The sequence below is a fragment of the Fukomys damarensis genome, unplaced genomic scaffold (genome assembly GCF_012274545.1).
Source record: "Fukomys damarensis isolate Sample0158 unplaced genomic scaffold, DMR_v1.0_HiC HiC_scaffold_30, whole genome shotgun sequence".
Taxonomy (NCBI): Eukaryota; Metazoa; Chordata; class Mammalia; order Rodentia; family Bathyergidae; genus Fukomys; species Fukomys damarensis.
Window position 1 is genome coordinate 30,599,496 of NW_022900942.1, and position 16,244 is coordinate 30,615,739.

General features: G+C 34.0%; 1 protein-coding gene across 3 annotated transcripts in view; it reads right to left on the reverse strand.

Moving 5' to 3' along the window:
- Positions 1-15,950, reverse strand: part of Rab27b (RAB27B, member RAS oncogene family) — a 148,920-nt gene extending 132,970 nt beyond the window's left edge. For all 3 annotated transcript variants that reach the window (XM_010611514.3, XM_010611515.3, XM_010611513.3), the window contains exons 1-2: positions 15,813-15,950; positions 15,608-15,683 (exon numbers count right to left, since the gene is read on the reverse strand). The gene's annotated coding sequence lies outside the window, so the exon portion shown is untranslated. The remainder of the gene's footprint in view (positions 1-15,607; positions 15,684-15,812) is intronic.
- Between the last annotated feature and the right edge of the window lie 294 nt (positions 15,951-16,244).

Below are 16,244 nucleotides of genomic sequence, written 5' to 3' on the forward strand. Positions count from 1 at the left end.
GATGAATCTTCCTTAGTCAAAGGTTAAGTATTAATATAAATTTTTCATAAATTATGTGATTTTTGTGAAGGCTTTGGAGATTCTTCAATGCCTTCCATAATCTGCTCACAACCTTGGGGAAAACATTGGTCAAGTCATTATGAAAACCAGAGAAACTTAGTCTCCTTTATTCTGACACTAGCAGTTATCAGAATGAAGGATCCAAGGCCACTGAGTCTCATAAAGCTTTGCCTCTTAGTGCTTGTCTGAAGAAGTCTCCCCTTTAAAGTATAACACAAAATTGGTCTCTTCAATAAGAACAGTCCCAGCATCTTATAAAACAAGTCTACAGTATCAAATACTTGCTAAAGAATAGACTGTTGGAGATGGGTTTCTAAACTCACATGGCTTAGGCTACTTGCAGACTCCACCAATGGAGCAAATCATAATTCCTTGGACTGTGTCCACTAGCAGACATCTTAGACAAAAACAGATTGCTGATCCTAGATTCAGAGCAACAAGAAGTCACCAGAATTCAATGAACTCATGAAAACAAATTCATTGTGTTTATTTGTCAGGAATATGGTGGCATTTTTTAACACTTTTTAAATACATAGGTAAGAAAATCCTTAATCTTTCTTCATAAGCTACAGTATGTTTAATCGTTCTCTTAGCAGATGCTTATTTTGTAAATTGCAATTAAATGATATAATCATTTAATGAGTGACATCTCACTGACCCACTCAGAACTTAGAGGCTAATTAATTTTTGAGTTTCTTTACTTTCCACTGTAATAGGTCATTTGTGTAGGATCAGTAAAAAATTCATTCACACTTTCAACCAAGATACACCTGTATAAATCAATATGGCTACCAAGTCTATACCTGGAGTTTCATATTTGAGAAAAAATGTGTTTAATCAAGTGTAAGAACTCACAATTAAGGAACCTATGTGTAACTGATGCCTGCAAAGACTCCCCAGGAGGTATAGTTCCTGCATCCCAAAGTGAAAGGACTAATAGAGAGGTAACTTCCTGGGAGACTGAGGAATTTAGCAAATTTAGGTACCTCTAGCATGAATATTCCACTTATATTTATAGGTATTACAGGTGAAATCTAGTGGAGAGAATATTTTGAGATTGGCTTCCTAGCCTTAGCATAGATCAGAAAGAGAGATTAAGAGTTTAACCCAAAATTCCTCATGGAAATTTCCAAACAGAAGTGAATGTGTGGCCACAAAATCTGTAAAGCCCTATATTAGCAAAGCCAGGAAGAACTATATGATTAATTACTGCTCTTGATGCACCTATGTAAATAATTGTATTAAACTTGTTCTCTTCATACCATGCACAAAGCAGGTGATGGGCTAGATTTGATACATAGTCATGGTTGTTCCGCCCCTGTTCTAAGCCTTGGGATAAGACGCAAGGTGAGAATGTATTCTCAATAACACACAGAGACAAAGGCCAGTCCTATCGTCTAAGGGAAAAAGGACTTAGTCCATCTTATTTTTCACTACTGATTAAATATCCCATATTTAATGAAGTTACTTATTAACTTATAATTTTGACTCATAGAAATGCAAATCATCTTTACTTGGGGGAAGAGATCACTACAAAGGTTAATTCTGCTTTCCCCTTTGTAATCCCAGGGATAAATTCATTTTAAAATTGCTAAAATGTAGTCAATTTCATACACACTCTTTGAATTAGTTATTACATCTTTTTTGATATCCTTCATTAACTGAGTTAAAGATAGTCTTTTATACTTAGCTATTTCATACTTACTTGAGAATTGATTTTTCTTTTTGAAATTAAATTTCAACAAAAGCATCTGCTGGTACAATAGCCACCAATTTGAGAGTCATAAGTCATGGTTTCTCTTTCAGATCTGACCTATTGCATGTCATCACCTCTACACTTGACCTGTTGTAACTTCCAGCTCATAAGCTTTAGACTTGGGGGTAATACTTAAGATTTCAGAAGTCTTTTCCAAACTTCAGTTTAAATATTCTAAAACTAAAAAATTAGATTATTACACTAATGAAGTAGAATATTATTGAAAGAAAGAAACTTGAACATTTTGACAAGAATTTGAACAGACCTGGAATACGCTAAATTTTTGTGATATCATCATCCCTTTTAAATTAAAAAAGAACCACTTAAATGACTATTCTACCAAAAGCAATTGCTCTTTAATTCAACCATTTGTATTTCAGGTAGATAACTTCTGACATACACATACAAAGATACAAGATTTACATCTAGATTGCTAGTGTTTTCTTCTTGTCAAGACATAAAATAGGGTCACTCTTTGTATCAGAGAGTATTAAGACTCCCACCCTTTTTAGACTGGCAGCAAAATCACCATGCATCTGCAAAGGAATTTTGATCTAGTTTGAATTTAGACAAATGGAAAAACTTAAAAAACTAAAAACTTGAAAAGGAAAATTATTAGAATAATCTGTTAAGGTTCATAAAATGTTCAATGGTCTAAGCTTATTCATAACACAGATTTAAGTAAAGAGTAATGAGATAGATAAGTAGGGAAATCTTTTTCAAGTGGGAAAGGGAACAAAAGATGAAGGGAGGGAGTGGGAAGGAAGGAATTTTTTAAAAAGAGAGAAAGTTGAAGAAAAAAATAAAAATAGGGCCGGGCATGGTGGCACACACCTGTAATCCCAGCACTCGGAGGCTGACGCAGGAGGATCACTGTGAGTTCAAGACCAGCCTGGGCTACTATAGTGAGTTCCAGGTCAGTCACAACTACAGAGTGAGACCCTGTCTCAAAAAATAAAAAATAAAAACAAAAATAGAGTTTTTAAATGGGAAGCAGAAGAGTTTGAGGAACCAGGAAGGGATGGGAGAAGAAGGGGATTAAAAAATAATAATTAAGATGTGTTATATACATGTGCAAACTCCCCACAGTAAATGTAATCATTATGAACAGCAAACATGTACTAATTAAAAAGTAAATATAAAAAGAAAAAAACAGCAAGATAATATTGAAAACAACATAGATACAACTGCAACACCTAAAAATTCATGATGCCAGATATATCATTTGGGGCTTACATTAATAATGGATTTGATTAGTATTTATTTTGAACAGTGATCAAAAATTTTTCTGTATTAGGAAAATAAGAGGAAGAAGATTAACTGCTTGCTTTCTACAGTACCTTCAGATGACTGTTCCATACAACAATTTATGGTGTGTTTTATAAACAGGTAGAGGAGAGAAGTTCAAAGCTAAACATGAAGGAATGACAAATGTTTAAGGATATGAAAATGTCAACTACCCCGATTTATCATTGTATATTATATGCGTGCTTTAAATTATCACACTTTACTCCATAAGTATGTAAATTATTGTGTCAATTAAAATTAACAATAAAGTGAAAAGAGAGCTACTGCAGTATAAACCATCTTGAATCCCATCATGGGTTAATTCTAACCTTGAACATAAAGCTGTACTCAGAAAGCATGATGGTTACCAATGTAAATCCAGAAGAAATTCAGCATCAGAATCACAGATATACTGCAAAACAGAAAATTCGATTCACAACCAGTTTAAATCATTTATTTGGTTGTCAGACAGATATAGTTCAGAGAGAAAAAGTTTAAAGATTTTCAATATGGAATCGTGGCTGTTTTATCTAAACCTTTTCACAAGACACTGGAGTAAAAGGGGGATTATATATATATATTCCATGAGAGTGAAGCTGTAAATTGTACTGTTCAAATTTTCAATATCATTGTTAATTTTTGCTCAGTGTATAGAATAATTTTGGTCAAATCTTCACTATGATTGTGGATTTGTCCACTTTGCCTTGCTTTATACATTCTGTTTAGTTATTTTAGATTATGCTATTAGATACTTGAAGATTCAGGATGGATATGCTTTAATAGGGAATTATAACTTTAAAGATCACTTTGCAACCTTTTAACATCTAAATTATGCTTTCCACTTTAAAAATTGTCTCCTAAGATTATTGCTTTATCAGCTTTCATTTAATAATGCCTGTTAGGCATCTATGCATTATACCTACCCTTCATTTAATTATATCAATTTGTTCCTAAAATCATTATTACTAAATTAACTTTAAATAAAAATAAATATTACCACTATTTTAATAACAGAAATTAGAATGAGTAACGTTTCTGTGGAAACAATGAAGTGAACAATAGACTGAAAATCATTAAAGATTTAACTTTTTATTTCCCCGCTTTTGGCTTTACCAAAAAAGCTGAACAATTTGAATTAGGAATCTTAGAAACATGTTTTTTAAGATGCAGTATTTTCTGACCAGAAAATGTTATTTCTAGAAAATATCAATATGGCCTTGGCTATAGCAAAATATGAAATGATGACTTCTTTCTTTTTTAAAAGAAATTTGGTGTTTTATAATAAAGAGGGGGCAGAAACTCTTCTGTAAATTATAGAACTCTTTCTGGGAAAGTACTGCAAAGGGCATAATCTGAATTCATCACTATGTGAGGCAAGTTCCAACTGAACTTTCAACTTTTTTTGACATTATTTCTACCAGGTATCTCTTATATAACAAGCTTATAATAAAATTATTTTTAAAATTCAAAATAAGTAATCAATTTTTCGCATCATATTCACTGATACGTTGGATTTCTTTTGGGCTTCTTTTTACTGGGTTTTTGTTTCTGACTTGTTCTTACCCATTTGCTACTTGTCTATAGTTTTTAAAATTCTATTTTTGATCTACAAAATTTATAATGTCTGTATTTGACATAACAGTACCTGAACTTAATGATGACAGTTTTGCAATCCTCAATGCAAAGTATTGTAGAATGCTACAGGACAAGTAATTTTCTCATTTTCCTGTATTGTTATTTTCTAGTATTTTAATTTCATCATTCTATTCAACTAACACACGTTTCTCTTATCTTTGTTGTATCACAATCTAATTCTAATGTATTTATGATGTGGCCTCCTGTTTCTGCACCCTGCATGTAAGTAACAGTATTTTTCTTCAGGCCTTGATCCATAAAACTTGATATTTAATTCTTAAAATTTTACTTCTCTCCTTTTTTCTCTGTTCTCTCCCATCAGAATTTCTACAGATAGGGCCAGGGATTTAGCTCAGTGGTTCCGCCACGAAACTTGCAAGTATAAGGACCCGAGTTTGATCCCCGGTACCAAAAAAAAAAAAAAGAATTTCTACAGATAAATATTTAAACTTTTCATTCTATGCTCCATATATCTGAACTTCCTTTTAAAATTTCCAGAATCTCTTCATAGTATTGCTTGGTATTCCATTTATTCAAATAATAATTAGAAAGTTTACAAAATATAAGTTCCAGTAGACTATTCCCTTTATGAATTATTTCTTACAGGCATTACATATGCATACACCAAATTCCATCACGTACTATAAATTTTGCTTTCAATAATTATGTATTAAAAAGAACATGCAAGATGAAAATTAGAGTAAGCCATCAACTCAGAATTTTAAGATTTCTAGTGATTTTTTCTCAGTTGCTAACTTGTCTTAATTATCAACTTTCTACACTTTACTTTTTATCATTTCCCTTCTACCTGAGGAACTTCATTCAGTATTTCTTTTAAAAGAAGTCTAGTGATGGGCATGTTCTTTATTTTCATTTAAAATGTCTTTATTTTGCCGCCAGTGCTGAGACTTGGTTGATGTTGTTGCTGTTGTTGTTGTTTTGCATTTTGCTAGGTACATCATTCTGAATTTACAGGTACCCTGAGTTCCACCTGTCATAGCCTGCAGTTACCGTGACAACTGAGAAGGGCTACCCCACCAAGTTTGGGAGTATACTGGAGAAAAATCCTTAGATTTCTGGAGAACCACAAACACACACACATATACACACACACACTCCATGCTCTCAGCCTTTAGACAGAGGAAGTTGAGTTATTTTGGAACTCTTTTATTCAAAGCTTTGAGTTCCAAACTGTTCTAGAGCCCAAGTTGGGCATATGTGAAACAATGAACACACCAGGAAACTCAATTCTTCGTAATTACTGTTTCTGATATTTCTTTTTTTTTTTTCTCGCTTAATTGAGTTTATTGGTACATTTTAGGGATACAGTACAGTTACATTCCTTGTTGGGATCTTGTACCTCTACATGACAAGTCTTGGTTCTCATTATTTCCCCTTGTCCCTGCTCTTATCCACTTTTCAGAATTTTACAGAGTCCTTTGAACTTAGCATATGTATTTTGTGTAGAGGTTGTAGATGTAAGGCTCAGGAAGCTGTAGTGTGGAGTGTTATTACTTCATCTGGCCATCTGTGAAGGTGATTTTGATACCCACATGAGACAAGCATCACATCAAATTAAGGACCACCAACATTTTGAACAGCAGTAGCAAAGCAGGGTATATATTTTCTCACGTAAGCTGCAACAAGTTATATAACTACAAACAATTTGAACTAAAGCTCTTATAGATCACCTTGCTGCTAAAGGCAGAGGATTCTTCCAGACCATATCCAACAGGAAAAAGAAAAAAAAATTAGTGATAAATTTGACTATATCTAAAAGGACAAATCTAAATTACTTTCAAACAATATGCAAACATCTTTTCACAACATAAGGATTTACAAATATTGAGCTTTATGTCTTATAAATCCTTTGTGCAAAATTTATTTTAATGCATATTACTTTCATTACCTAACATCAAGGCAGCCCATAAACAGAACCAAAGCTCTTGAAAATTAAGGAATAGATCTTACTTACCTTCTCTTATCATCCAATAAGAAAATATCAAATACATTTCTGTGAACTTAAATTTGAAAGCTAGGTTAGCTCTCCTTAACTTTCCATGTTGTAAAACACTTATGCTAGCTTTTTGTGTCTTAAAAGACTTACTTTTTGCTTAATAATTTTATACATAACGTACCCTTGTACTGTTGTGTCAATCTGATAACTAATTTTGCTATGTCTTAGCTATGTTTTAGAAACCCTGTTTTTTAAAATAATATATCTTTGATATGAAAATGAAAGCAGAAGAAATCAACATGGATTTTTAGCTATGCTTTATTCTGCAGTGTACTTGTCAGTAGGGAAAATTCAATAGCAGACTGGAGATTCTATGCTAAACATATGTATTTTAAAACTGGTGAGGAAAAGTTGAACAGAGAAAGTATTCTTGCTTTATTCAGTAAGTATTTCTGTAAAAATTTTCTACATAAAATTTTTGTAAAATGAATAATGATAATTCATAATTTAAAAGTAGAAGAGTTTGAATATTATACAAAAACTTACAGCAGGTCCAGGGATTTAACTCAGTGGTTCGGTGGCCTGCCTTGCAAGCGCAAGGATCCAAGTTCAATCCCCGGTACCAAAAAAAAAAAAAAAAAAAAAAATTACAGCAATATTCCTGAAGTATTCTTACAGTATAATTGAATCTTCATGTCCTTAAATATATGGGTAAATTACCACCATGTATTTACTTTTAATCTTTCATACAATAAAAATTGAAAAATAAAGAAATATAGATTCCTAAGAGGGCAGTGTGTTTGTGTGTTTGTGTGTGTGTATGTGAATTAGTTTGAAAAGCAACTTTGCTGTGTATATGTGAAAAACAGGAATCATAGTGCAGTCAGTATGATATGTACATTCAGTAGTAACTGGCTAGATTTCAATTTCAGGCTGTGTGAAAACTCCTACTGAGAAACACAACTTTCCATGCAAATCTGAGAAAAAGCAATGATGCGATACATCAGTGAGATGTATTAAAAGTTTGCTTGAATGAACTATCATTTGTTAACTTTGCTGCTATCTATGGAATGACAGAAGCATCATAATTTAAATAGGAAGAGAAAATGAAAATATGGCAATAAAGTGTTTGTAAATGGGGAGGGGAGGAGAGGGTGAAGGGAGGTCAGGGACAAGGGGAAAAAGTGAGAACCAAGACCTGTCATGTAAAGGTACAAGATCCCAATAGTGAATGTAACTGTACTGTATACCTAAAATGTACCAATAAACTCAATTTAAAAAAAGAAATTTAAAAAATAAAAATTTAAATAGGAAGATTCCCTGTGACACTTTACAAAATTAAGGTTCTTGATATTTGAGTTTTAATTAAAATACAAGTAGGCTATTGAGTTACTTGCAGAAGGAGTGAGCTCAGAGTATTTCTAACTGGAATTATTATCCCACTTAACATAAAAATGGTAAATTTCCAACATGTTGGACCTTTCATATAAAAATAGAGGCTGTTTTATATAAAATGAAATGATTTGAAATCATTTTGCCTATAACTTTCAGGACCCTTGCAGCCTTCTACCTATGATGTCAAGATGTTTCAGTACTGGAGCCCTTTTCCCAATAATGAAGAGTATGCAGAAAGTTGACTTTATTTCCATAAATTACATTTAAAAGAGTTATTGAAATGTCTTATAAACCAGTATCTTATAACACATTGCATAGACAAAAAACATTATATTTTTGAGAATATATAAGCACCTAAAAAATCTAATCTATTTTTGTGTGCAATTTGAATGTTATAAGATGTAGAAAAAGTTATTTAACTAACTACCTTCTGGAAACTTGAAAACTTAGTACATTTTCTTTAAAATATAGACATTCACTCAGATTAAACACTGTCTGTGACAGAAGGAAGAAAAAAGGAAACATTTTGGACACATAATATATTTTAAGTGTTTATATGTATATTATATTGCATTATCCTTTAGCATCCCCGTAAGATGTTTTTCTTATTTTTCACATAAGGAAGAACAGACTAGATAAATAAGAAATTGTCAGTGACAGATACAGAGGTTGACTAGATTTATCAGATTCCAAGACCTGCTCTTTCCACACCACATGGTCTCAGACCAAATGTGGTCCATTAAGCTCTGTCTCCCTTAAATTTCCACCACTGGTCCTTTCTGTGTGTTAAATACAAGTCTTATTCTTCTTTTGTGTCACAACCATTCCAACTATTGATAAAAAGTCAAAAGCTAATCAGTATTACCCTTAACTACTGTCTTTTTCCCCTTTAAAAATACCCTGTTCATCCTGTGAAAAGGTAAGAAATTCCTGTGTTCCCTTAGATTTCTGATGAATCTGGAATGCTTCTAATGTGCAGAGCTCAGAACAAAATAAGCCCACAAAGCATCCATCCCTGAATGAGTGAAGTACACATTATTAGTTCCCACGGTATAGACTATTTGCTTCCTTTAATGCACCCTAGGCATGTGCTTATTTTGTAGTAGCTGCATCACACTGTCCACTCATATTGAATCTATTGATGCATCTATTAAGCGATTTTACATATGCTGTGACTAAGTCAGGTCTTTTGCAACTTGATTGAATTTAGAGGACTTATAAAAATGTGTATGTTCTCCTTAATCAGCATTATTGTTATCATTCATTTTGATTTGGATGTGCAACTGTTGACTTTAGAAAAATTCTACCACATTTTATATATCTAATAATTAAAATCATATTTAGTGTGCTGGGAATTTAGCTCAGTGGTTCCACTGCCTGCCTTGAAAGTGCAAGGACCTGAGCTCAATCCCCAGTACCAAAAAGAAAATCATATTTAGAAATAAAATTTGGATGTTTTCAAAGTATTTTGGCAACTATGCAGTGTAGCTGATGGTAAACAAAAGTTGCATTATGACTTCATCTTGGTAATGCTTGTATGAACAAATACATGAATGCTTTATGACACTATCATTGTTTTATGAAAAACAAATGAAAAAACAAAAAGAACTGTTGACAGTGGAAATAATCATAACTGTTATAATATGATTGCAGCACAGTTGTATTTTTTTTTTGGTATTTTGAATAGATATCAATTGACTATGAGTTATACTGTAGTGGAAATTATATAGGCAGTTTAATGCATACCCTTGAAGGTTAGCTTTAAAACACGATGTATAACTGAGGATTTTATCCCTTTATCTTATCCATCTTCTGTCTCAGGATTTTAACCTTTTGATATTATAACTTTTACTGAATTTTTTGTTGTTGTTGTTCTAGGAATCCAACTCAGGGCCTTGAGCTTTCCAGGCAGGCACTGCACCTGCTGAACTAATCCCTGGCTTTTACTGAACTTTTTAACACTTAACATTAGTAGCTATTTTCTGTATTGTATTATTTATGAAAGAATGAATTCTCAAACTCATTATTCTTTTCAGATTTCTAGAGTTATTTCAAACGTAATATTTGAATAGTAGATAAGTGATAAAAGAAAGTGGCAAAATACTACCTAATATTGTTGATTATCATAAAATTCAACTGTTATACATAGTACTAAAGAAACTCAGACTCAAACAGATCAAGTGACATTTCTGAGGACACACAGACTGAGCGTTCTGGGCTGTAGGCAGAGATTAAATAGTAATAATTAAATAGTGCAAGGTCCAGTGGATTTAAACGTTCCTTCCTGATCTGACTCCCACTAGGTTTTGAGATTTTTTTTTCCTCCTCAGCAAAGGCTTTTGCTCTTTCCTGGTCCTGCACAAGGAAAGATTTTAGTTTGGATTCACTAATTTGTTTGTGGCTGACACTCTGGGGTGCTTCATTATCTTCTATGGGATCAAGAAGTTGGTCATATTAAGTGCAGACCCTCCAACCATCCTTCTTTACTATGCTAGCCTTTTACAAATAAAAAGAAAAGTTTAGTTTTCTATTTCGACTTTTATCTACTAAAGTATCATCAACTACATCTAGCTGATAGCATCCAAAATTAATGTTTTCTTATAAAACAACTAGAGAGAAATACTGTTGAACAACTGTTGCCACTATACCTAGTAGTATTGTTGAGTAGTAGAAGCAAAACAGTGAAAAGTCATCCCTTAGCATTTTCCATTTAAAAAATAAACTACAGCAGTTGATTAGGAGGATGCATGTGGTTATGTGCAGGTATGTATTTTATGGCTGCATTCGGACAAGATGACAAAATCCCAAGAATGTTAGATGTGAGTTGCTCCAACTATCAATGAACCACTGTCTTCATCAGTGAACTTGCTTCATCAATTTGAACTTGAACTTTGCTGTGCACTCTGAAGACCCGTGCTTCTCTCAACTGAGTTTCTCAAGTTGTTTGATGGGCAGAACCAGCAAAGCACAGTCCTATTGTGGAATGTGTGTCTAACCTGCTGGTCATATTTGCCTCAGTCCAGCATTCTCTGGAGGAACAGCCCCACAATTGCCCCTTATCAACTGCTGGGTTGGTGGTTCGGAGGAGAAGCAAATCAACCACGCCTGCAAGTAGCAAAGCTCCCAATGGAGGCTTCTTATTTTGAAGACTTGAGAACAATGGTCTATCTTTCTGCTGTCTTTGTGGGAAATGTATTTTTTCCCTCAAATCTGTGATATGATCACCAAAAGAATGTTAAGAAAGGTGCAAGACAGATACCAAGTTCTTGTGTATTGGACCATGTAGTCAAAGAAGGGAATTCATGGAAGTTTAACACTGTAAGCTATAGTGGAAATTTAATTTGCCTACACACTGCACAGTCATGGTCATAGTCACGGGCGGTCAATTAGTGTTCTCATTGTTCTCTTATCAAAGTCTGTAAAATTTCACTGAGGGGCTGAAAGAGTAATTGCCTGAAACTCCAAGGTATAAAATTCTAGTAGGAAGGATTTGTAAATTTTCTTCCTTTCCTTTCTTTCTCTTTCTTTCTTTCCTTCCCCTTCCTTCCTTCCTTCCTTCCTTCCTTCCTTCCTTCCTTCCTTCCTTCCTTCCTTCCTTTCTTTCTTTCTTTCTTTCTTTCTTTCTTTTTCTTTCTTAATTCTTTCTTTCTTTCTTTCCTGAGGATTGAACCTAGAGGCTTTGCCCACTGACTTACACCCCCAGTACTTTCTTGAGAGGGAGTGGGTGGGCTTGAACTTGTTACCCTTCTGACCTAGCCTCCTACCTGGGATTACAGCTGTGTATCACCACAATAACACGAGCTCTTTTTATTGTAGTGTACAACAATTCTTTACTGTAGCACTCTCTTAATTTTCAAGTTAACACTAATCAGATATTTTATGTTTGTTTAATTTGTAATAATGTATAGAATGACATGATTTTAATAAAAATGTGTTTGGTTAATGCTATTTAGTTTTCTGCTTAATGCTAATATTCCAAAGAAGAATGGACAGTTTACAAACTGGTACATATCTTATTTATTGTTCTTATTCCCATACCTGGGATGTAATGAGGGCTCAACACATTTCTGTTAAAGAAGCACAATTCAAAGATATTAAATTCTGCATCCATATATTTTTATACTAATTCCAAAGTAAAAACTGCAGTGGCCTCACTACATTTTGAGGAAGAGCAATGCTCATTTGCACTTAAACATCTACGGAATCATTATTGAAACTTATCAACAAGTTTCCTTAGAGTTTTTATTTAATTTCCTTCTTATTAATGATTTAAAATGAAGGAAATAAGAGTGTATTATGGTGTCCCATATCCACACCAGACATATTTGTTTGAACCAGGAAGGATAAATTAAAACAATATTTTCATGCATCTGCTTATCAATAAAAGCATGACATTCATTTTGTACTGTTAATTGGCCTCTTACACTCAAAAAATTCATACATTTAAATCTTTTTGCTATACTTACAACCTTTTATTAATAATACTTAATTGTGGAAATGGCAAGACCCTTTAAAGAAAAATTTCTTCTCAAAGCTATATGAATAATAGCTTTCCTCTTTTGCTAAACTGTAACAAAATATGTAACTTTGCTTCTCCTTGTTCACCCAACTATAAGTGAGTGAACTTGGCACGCCACTAGTGTTTTCTGATTTTCTTCCCATTAAACCTTTTCTTTAACAATGGAAAGTCAAACTGGAATTTCAAAGAAAACCTCAAGTTTTGTAAAACTCCTGTTTATTGTGGCTTTTATATGTGACCAATCACTTCTTAAAATTTTATGGTTGGGTTGTAATGATCTTTCAATACGCAACGAGCAGGACAGTTTGTCATTCTTTACATTTATTTCCTTATCCACTCAACAACCACTGAGCATCTCTCCCAGGCTTATCATTGGAAGGTGGCCCCTGGCTGACTTACTGCACTGATGATTTTTTTTCAAATCATATATGTGTAGAGGACAGAAGAAAAAGTAAAAGCAGAACAATGATGCTTCCAGTGTCCCTTTACTATAGGTACTTTGGCAGTGTAAAGCCATCTTCCAAAGATGTCTAAGTACCTACCTATAAGAGAACACCTATTGGGGAAAGTGTTCTTTCTTTTGGGGGAAAAGTACCATCAGTAAGAGTAAACCTGTTTGAAAAAATGGACTATTTGCTGAATTTCCTTTAAATAAAAATATGTGTTAAAATCAATCTTTTAGAAATGTCTATCTTACCATTCTCCAGAGAATCTAGACTGTATTGAAATTCTCCCCAAATCTCAGGCAGCAAATCTTTCCAAGGTCTCAGGGGATTATTTCTAGCCCTCACAATCACCAGATCATCACCGCTTTCACACTTTAACAAATTAGTCTTTGCCTGTGTATCTCACTCTTTAGCTTCAGCCCTACTTGTTTGCCAGCAATTCCAGACTTGTGTTGAGCTTTGCAACAGTTGTCTTCAGTTACTACGTCTGCCCACCGGGCTTCATTTTAGGGTTGAAATTTGGGATGGAGTCCATATGCTGAGAAGAGTGTCACACTTTGAATAGCATCTATGTTCTCGGTGTATTTTTCCATATCATCATTAAATCCAGTGAATACTTAGCTTTAACATACAAGAAAGCTGTCTCGCAGTTATTTATAGTAAGACACATATAATGGGAAGCATAAAAGTTATGAAGCATAAAATTGAACTTTAAGAAGGTAAATCATCATATGTTGTGCAAGAGTTTTTCAAAACTATAGTTTTAATTTTGAAAATTAAGTCAACTTCTCTGGCTTAGAATATAAAAAAAACTTTTGAGAGAGAGAAGGGGAAACTTTATTCACACCAAAATTAGCAAGATATGTGGTATACAGTTATTCTAATACCAAAATAAGTTTAAAATTATTTTTGATTCAGAAAATAAAGTTAATTACTATATCCAGTCTGATTTCTTTAACTTCCTCCAGAATCTACGCATTATCTTCAAAAGAGATTTTCCCCGACTAAGGAATATTATATGCCAATATTAACAGGTTGGGGTTTTTAATATATATTGTCATTTGCATCTTAAAGATCCAGAAAATTAATGATCATAAACATTTGTAATTTTGGTTCAATTTAAAACAATATAGGTAGCATATTATATAGTAAATATTAGAGCAGAATATTCAAAACATAAAAAGCATAGAACAATAAAATAAAACTTAGCCCTTTTCTCCCTCACTCCCCCATAGCCTGTTGCTCTTTCTTCAATCACATGAATTATTTTAGGAGAACTACAACTATATTTTCAAAAGTTTGATTCTTAAACATTTTGAAATCTCATATAAAATATTTCAAAATGTCAAATACAGGCTACTTAAATATATAAAATTTGGAACTATTAAATCATTTTTGAATTATTAAATTTCTAAATTTTTGAACTATTGAAAGTACTTTAAAAGTTATGCCACATGTGGTGGCGCACACCTGTAATCCCAGCACTCAGAAGGCTGAGGCAGGAGGATCACTGTGAGTTCAAGACCATCCTGGGCTACATAATGAGTTCCAGGTCAATTTCAACTACACAGTGAAACCCTATCTCAAAAAACCAAATAAAAAGGTTCTTTAATAAATGCTTTCATTAACGTCATGTTTCAATGTAATAATATCTTGTGTTGTGCCTTATTTTCCTTCCTGATATATTTTATGACATTGTTTATCTTAAAATTTCCCATAAATTGACCATTAATAGGACACAATATTTTATTTATCTATAACACTTACCTATTACACTTAGGATGAGATACATAAATATAACTAACGAGGCAGTAATCACATCTAACACTCTGACAGGGCCTTAAAGTTTTCAAAAAGCTTTCAATACCTGAAACTGCCACCAAGGCCCTGACCAAAGCCTCTGCAATCAATTTGTAAAACATTTTTTTAAATTTCCACTTTTCTTCATACAATCATACTCATTTGGGTTTTCTAATACCAATTAGTCCTTTATCCATAACCACAAACACAAGTATTGTCAAACAGAGAATGGAATCTTAGAATATTTTTAAATATGCTTCTGTGTGCAGTCTGCTAATGTAGTGCTCAGTATGGTGAGGTCAAGAAAAAGCAAACTAGCTTTCTCTCTAGCTTTACTCTGGGAGGCACAGAATGTCTTAACAGCTTTCTGGCAGGGCACATTTATAATAAGAGCATTTGAGCTGCAGAAATAAAGAAAGCATTAAAAGACTCCTACATTGCAGCACAGCAATGACAGAAAGGACTGCTTTTGAGCTTTGCAAACAGAAAGCAGAAACCAAGCAAGCTGTCTGCAGCCCTGAGCAAAATTTTTTTCCACCCAAACTCTGCAAACCCACAGGGTAGGAGAGGGAATGCAGCCACTCCAAAGTGGAGTTCCAGGCCCATAATTAGCGGTTTCTGTCACCGTCTAGTTGTTCCTCCTTCATGAATGAAATAGGCAGATGGCACCTCACAGTGGATCTTGCAGAGAGGTAGAAGGTCAAGGGACACACCTGACCCAGCCAGCGCATTAGAGATTGTGACCCACCTACCTGCACCTCCAAATGCCAGGTTGCAGCCTCTGGAAGCATCTAGCCCATTGCTTAATGGCACTGTTGCTTCGATCAGCTGTGGAAATGAACATAAAATAACAGAGTAACCCAGTAAGTGCTGGACAGCATTTTAGAGTCTCAAATAAGTGAAAACCCAATGGCACATTGACTCGACAAAACCTGAGTGATAAAAGCAAGTAAATACCTTCTAATCCACCAGCAGGGGAGCGGCGCTGAGCAGCTGTCCGTGGCTCTCGCTCTCTTGTGTAACAGCACCGGCGGCTGGGTCCCTCTGCCTGGCGCTGAAGCTTGGCTGCTCCGGCGTCTGGGCGGTCCTAGTGCCTTCTCCAGGTTAGTGCTCTGCCCCTCCAGGAGCGGCCCTGCTCCCTTACCTGATTCTTCTCCTTCTAGTGGTTGTCACCAAGGGCAGCGGAATTTGCTTAGGAGGGAAATAGTGAGTAAATAGTTCTATAATGTCATCTAGTTTACTGCTGAAAGAAAAAAGGATGACCTGTGGTCACATCTGTTAAAGGGTTGCAATGTTAAAGGCGGTTAGAAAAAAAAATCTGAACACATACACTACGTTTACTGAAATCCATTTATTTTGTTTTATTTTCCCCATATTTAATATGTAAAG